We start from the raw sequence: 7,003 nt of genomic DNA, 5'->3' as shown, positions 1-7,003 counted from the left end.
AACAGTGTCTACAGTGCCGATGTCAGTGTACTCCCTGATCAAGACTCCACATCCTGCCTTCCCATCCCTAGCTACTGACCCATCACAATATACATGTAGAGGGTTTTCTGTAGGCAGTTTTCTAATTATACAATCATATGTTGCCCTCAGCTCTCCTATTTCATACATACTTTTTTCTTTTGCAAGGGAGTAATTACTACATCTACATTACAATCCTCCCATGGTGGTGTGAATTTTCTCTTGGGCACAGCAATACACTCTGTGATAACATCATACTTTATAACATTAGAACATAAGTTATTCATATATACTCTCTTCTTCATCATACACTGTTCATTACTTCCCACCTTTTGAACCGAGAGGATTAATTCATTAGCTCCCCCACCTCTCATTAATCTAATGGCAGAGGCTACATTTATCTCTGCAATTCTATCCCCAATATTCTGCAGATTTAACTCCATCCTCATTATCTCAATCATAGCATTTCTTGGGCATCCTAAGATAATTCTCATGGCTTCATTTTGTACCTTCTCCAATTTGCCCATCCTACCTTTACCAAAACAAGAAATGACAGGTGCAGCATAATCAATAAGAGATCTTACAGTACTCAAGTATAACATTCGTAGCACAGGGACTCCCACTCCCTTTCCACAGCATGCCAAGGCCTTCAGAGGTTGTAATCTCTTCCGACATTGACCCAACAGTCTGTTCATCTCAGCTTCCAAACTCTCATGGGTATATCCAACATATATTCCTAAATATTTATATATATTAACTCTCTATATTTTTACCATTTATTTTCAATATAATGGGCCTCCGACTTCTACATTCAAACTTAGTTTTGTTTTCATTAACAACCAGTCCCATATGGTGACACAGGTTTCCGAAATTGTCCAACACTGTTTGAACCTTTGAAATATCTTTGCCCTGAAACAAAATATCATCGACATGATCTGAGTTACTCCATTTGAGTTACCCTTTGTTGTGTCCATTCATCCACTTGTAAACCTCTATCATGTCACCCCTAACTCTTCGCCTTTCCAGTGAATGCAACTTTAGCTTTGTTAATCTTTCTTCATATGAAAGATTTCTAATTTGGGGAATTAACTTAGTCATCCTACGCTGGACACGTTTAAGTGAATTTATATCCATTCTATAGTACGGCGACCAAAACTGAACTGCATAATCTAAATGGGGCCTAACCAGAGCAAGATATAGCTGAAGAACCACACCAGGTGTCTTGTTACTAACGCTTCGATTAATAAAGCCCAGTGTCCTATTTAATGCCGGCGCCTTCTTTTAGGAACTTCAAGACGTCGCTATTGGTGAAAACATGGCCATCCATCGGGAGAGTCCTGACTTTTAGGCATGTTTGGCGCATTATTATTTTTAAAACCCCCTCAAGGGGTCGCAGTGGCATGTCTTGTGAAGCTGCTTAGGCTTGTTGGTGTGGACCGGGTGTGGAACTGATTGTTTATAAGGTCCAACACTGGCGCTACTTACCGATTGACTGATTAAGCTACCCAAAAGGTGGCACAAGCATGAATAGCCCGTAAGTGGTGGCGCTTTGGAGCCATTACTATTAGCTGATATTGGAGATCTGTAAATGAATGGATGCTTTTTTTTTTGGTGGGGAGAGGGGGGGGGGCAGGCATGGTGAATAAGCTATACCAATTATAGAGCTAGTGAGTTAAAGAAGGCCTCTAGGTCTTCCATTTATTTTTCACAGGCAGAGCACACACGGGAGACATCTCCCGTCACGCAGGGTGCAGTTGCACCTCCACAGATCTCCAGTATCAGCTCTTGATACTGGTGATGGCTCAAAAGGGCCACCACTTACGGGTTATTCATGCCCGTGCCACCTTTTGGATGGCTTAATCTTCATCTTGGACACATTCATGGGAGACATCTCCCGTCACGCAGGGTGCAGTCGCACCTCCACAGATCTCCAGTATCAGCTCTTGATACTGGTGATGACTCAAAAGGGCCACCACTTCCGGGCTATTCATGCCCGTGCCACCTTTTGGGTAGCTTAATCTTCATCATCATCATCATTCCATTTTTCTTAGTCTGAGTCTTACTGCGAGTTGACATGACTGTGTTGTCACTGGAGTTCGGCGATGTGGCCTCAAGAAGAGATCTTGTACGCAGTAGAAGAAGTGTCGCAGCGATGGAACTCTTCCCAAGATGTCCTCGCCTGAAGAGTCCGTGGTGTAGTCCAGTGTTGGTGGTTTTGGTCTTACAGGTTGAGGTTGACTCTGAAGTCGATGAATATTGGTAGAAGCTGGTTCGGTCACCTCAGTGGTGGTGTTGGTGGTCAGAGAGAGCAGATCTGCGAGCACCTCTGCTGAGACGGTAATGGTGGTAGCTTTTGGGACTGGATTGGAGGATGCTGCTGTTTGTGCAGCCTGGGTCTTTAGCGGAACTGAGGTCTGAGTTGAGATCGACCTAGTGGTCGACCTTGTGGAAGTCCTCTGTGTTGTAACTTGAATTCACTTGAACGTGTCCAGCGTAGGATGACTAAGTTAATTCCCCAAATTAGAAATCTTTCATATGAAGAAAGATTAACAAAGCTTAAGTTGCATTCACTGGAAAGGCGAAGAGTTAGGGGTGACATGATAGAGGTTTACAAGTGGATGAATGGACATAACCGGGGGGATATTAATAGGGTATTAAAAGTATCAACACAGGACAGAACACGAAACAATGGGTATAAGTTTAGATTTAGGAAAGACTTGGGTAAATACTGGTTCAGTAACAGGGTTGTTGATTTGTGGAACCAATTGCCGCGTAACATTGTGGAGGTGGGGTCCCTCGATTGTTTCAAGCACGGGTTGGACAAGTATATGAGTGGGATTGGGTGGTTATAGAATAGGAGCTGCCTCGTATGGGCCAACAGGCCTTCTGCAGTTGCCTTTGTTCTTATGTTCTTATGTAAGGGAGGTTGTGAGACTTTTGTCAGGGGCTGTGATGGGGTCCAGGCCATTAGCTAGGTACAGCACATTAAGTTCCCTGACGAATCTGTGGTTATCTGATCGGGCAAACCTCTCCACTAGTCGTATAAGACCAGGGATAATGCCGATATGCATTATCAACCAGCACTCTCGCCGCCGCAAGAGGCGGCGAGGGTGCTGGTTGGGCCTTGGGTCCCCATTGTGAAGGCTGGGTTAACTGGTGGGAGGACCACTGTTTGGTAAGACTGGGAAGTCTTCTGGTTGGTGAGAGCTGAGGTGATGGGTGTCAGGGGCCCCTGGTGGAAGGGTTAGGCGGGGTTGACTTTCTTGGTTTTAACCTGGGCCTTGATTTTTTCCTGTTTGTGGGAGGCAGTCATGTGAAATTGCAGGGTGATCGCCGTTGCAGAGAAGGCAGTGATAGGTTGTTGATTTACAGATGGGTTTTGAAATGGTCAAAGGATTGGCAGATGCAGTTTAATGCTGATAAATGTAAAGTTCTGAGGTTAGGTAATGATGATAGAGTTACAAGATACGAGCTAGATGGTGTTGTGATTGCGAAGTCGGATTGCGAAAGGGATCTGGGAGTTATGATTAGTAAGAATTTAAAACAAAAGGATCAATGCATAAATGTTCGTAATAAGGCAAATCGGACACTTGGATTTATTAATCGCAGCGTTAGTAACAAGACACCTGGTGTGGTTCTCAAGCTATATCTTGCTCTAGTTAGGCCCCATTTAGATTATGCAGTTCAGTTTTGGTCGCCATATTATAGAATGGATATAAATTCACTTGAACGTGTCCAGCGTAGGATGACTAAGTTAATTCCCCAAATTAGAAATCTTTCATATGAAGAAAGATTAACAAAGCTTAAGTTGCATTCACTGGAAAGGCGAAGAGTTAGGGGTGACATGATAGAGGTTTACAAGTGGATGAATGGACATAACCGGGGGGATATTAATAGGGTATTAAAAGTATCAACACAGGACAGAACACGAAACAATGGGTATAAATTGGATAAGTTTAGATTTAGGAAAGACTTGGGTAAATACTGGTTCAGTAACAGGGTTGTTGATTTGTGGAACCAATTGCCGCGTAACATTGTGGAGGTGGGGTCCCTCGATTGTTTCAAGCACGGGTTGGACAAGTATATGAGTGGGATTGGGTGGTTATAGAATAGGAGCTGCCTCGTATGGGCCAATAGGCCTTCTGCAGTTACCTTTGTTCTTATGTTCTTATGGTGTAATGATGGTCACAGGCACAGAGGCTGCATTTCTGGACTGGGTGCAGACACTTGTTGGTGAAGTGGGAGAGCTCGTAGCACTTGAAGCATTGTTGGAGCTTGTGATATTGTTCCTTTTTCATTTGGTGGCGTGGTATTTTGATGCCAAAGCAGTAGAAGCCTTGAGTGGCAGCTTGATTGGTCATAGCTGCTGAGATGAAAATTATCTTCGTTGTTGCTTTATTGTCAGTGCAGAACACAATGGCACTGTTCTGCCACAATGGCGAACACGCTCATGTTTGGGTTTTCTTACTCAATATTGGTATTGATCTCACTTTCTGTGCGGTCAGTTATCCATGGGTTAGTCCTGCTGATAAAAACTGATCTTTCGGCTAGGAACTGACGTGGGTAGTCGAGATAGAGGCAGTGCTCCTTGTGAAGTGGGAAACCATAGCCCAGGAGTTTCTCTAGGTCCTCTGTACTCGTGAAGAAGTGTGATATCATCACCTTCATTACACACAGAAATCACAATAGCGTGAAGCATCAAATGGCGAAGAGGGAGAACGGCCTATTGACATAGCTTGAGTGCATGGGGGAGTTGTGTAAAACCCTGGTTTGTGTCTCGGAGAGACTGCAGGATCCAGTAAGTTCAGTAGAACTTTGGTTTCAACTCTTTTACCATGTCGTAGCTCAGTTGATTAAGGCAGCGTCTGGGATGCTCCCAGACACAGGTTCGAATCCTCGTCACGGCCCTTGTGGATTTGTTCATCACCTACATGATTAATGTCATTGGGTGTGATGCCAGCCCTGTCCTTGAGGATCCCCAGAATGTCGCTTTTTCCAAAAGCATAACCGTTTAGGTGGGTAGCCTTAACTTTTACACATTTGGGTCGCACTGTGTCCTCTCTGACTCTATGGAGCGCAGTGGCAATGGATGTTTTGTGGGAAGGTTTCAGGCTCTCTGCTGTGACTGCTGTGTGTGGAGGATGAATGGTGGCTACTTATGATTGATTGACTGATAAAGATTAAGCTACAATCAACTTGAGAATGGTCCAGGATGGACCGAAACGTCGTCGTCCCTTCACCTTCTAGTGTGTGATCTGGTCAACAAAGATTAATTTATTTATTTATATATATACAAGAAGGTACATTGGGATTGTGAGGATACATAGTATAGTAATTACAATCTTGTACAGCCACTAGTACGCGCAGCGTTTCGGGCAGTAAGCTACCCTAAATATGGCACAGGCATGACTAGCCCGTAAGTGGAGGCTCTTTCGATCCATTACCAGTACCAATAGCTGATACTAGAGATCTGTGGATGGATGGGGTCTTCATGGTAGATTTCAGCCTAGTAGGGCTGGCTGTACCAGTTATGGAGCTGGTGGGTTAGTGTAGACCTCTAGGTCTTCCGTTTCTTCTCTGGCTGAGACTTGCTGCGAGTTGATATGGCCATGCTGTTGTCGGAGTCTAGTGAGATGGCCTCCATGAGGTCTTGTACCGAATAGGTGTTGGCTACTTAATGTTTGTTGTTTCAGATTTAGCTACTCAGAACGAAGTGTCCATGTAGCACGGGTTATGGTGAGCCCGGGCTACTTAAGTTCTTCCTCTTCTTTTATGTTCACGGCAAGTGAGTTGCATTCCACCTGTCCTATGGCCCGCCCAGACATACCCATGATAAGCTGTGTGCTGAATTCACATTTAAATTGCCAGTCCTTACTATGTGGCTGCAATCGTGGAGGAGGATACTGAAAGGATATACAGTACACAGTACTGTATATCCTTATACGACTAAAGATCACATTGACTCCAAAAAATCTACCACCTACGACCTGTCCCACCTCTTGTGATGGCTTAATCTTCATATAATCAAACAGTCAGGAAGTCTAACTCCAAGAGTGATTCAGTACAGATGCTCAAGAGATATCGGACATCTTCAACACCATCGCTATTCAGCGTGCACTCTATTCACCGGCACACCATTGTTCGCAAAGTTTCACCTGCAAACTTTTGTAGACTACATTCATCATGTCTTTTCCATTGCATTTTCAATGCCAATGTGGATTGATTGATGAAGATTAAGCCACCCAAGAGGTGGCACGGGCATGAATAGTAAGTGGTAAAAGTTTTGTACAATAAATCTATATAGTGTGCCGAGGTCGCATTTAATCGTCAGGCTGCTATCGCAGGGAAGGATACTGCTTGACAGTATTTATGAGTGTCCAGCTGCTGGACACATTTTTTTTCCAGAAGAGTGGCAGTGTCGATGGCTTCAAGGTGGTTACTGCAAGATTCAGGGACTCTTTAAAGGGCTCTCCCCAGAGAGGGAGGTTAGCGACCTGAGGATTGCCGTCCGGGCCGCAGTTCTGTCTCTTAAGTGACCTCAGCATTAAAATTCACGTGTCTCCAGGAATATTCCTAGATACTGGTATGTGTCCACCCATTCAATTGGTTGACCCTGGACTGTGAGTTGTATGTTGGGCTTCACTATTTTTATGGGCATGGCTTTTGTCTTTGTGGGGTTGAGTTTGATACCAATCTGCTTTGCCTCTTCACTGATGCAGTCTAAGCATTTTGGGTGCAAGGCACGCTGCATCCCTTCCTTTTATGATGATGACAAAGTCGTCCGTGGAAGTTTCAACCTCATTATTTTTTCCATTAAACAGTTGAAGAGAAGGGGGCTGAGAATACCAATGTAACGTTTTATTGCTTATTTATTTATTTATTTATTTATTTATGCATATACAAGAATGTACATAAGGAATGTGAGGATACAATTATGGTAATTACAGTCTTGTAAAGCCACTAGCACGCGCAGCGTTTCGGGCAG

Source organism: Procambarus clarkii, chromosome 19, assembly GCF_040958095.1.
Source record: "Procambarus clarkii isolate CNS0578487 chromosome 19, FALCON_Pclarkii_2.0, whole genome shotgun sequence".
Classification (NCBI taxonomy): domain Eukaryota; kingdom Metazoa; phylum Arthropoda; class Malacostraca; order Decapoda; family Cambaridae; genus Procambarus; species Procambarus clarkii.
Note: the sequence above shows the minus strand (reverse complement) of the source record.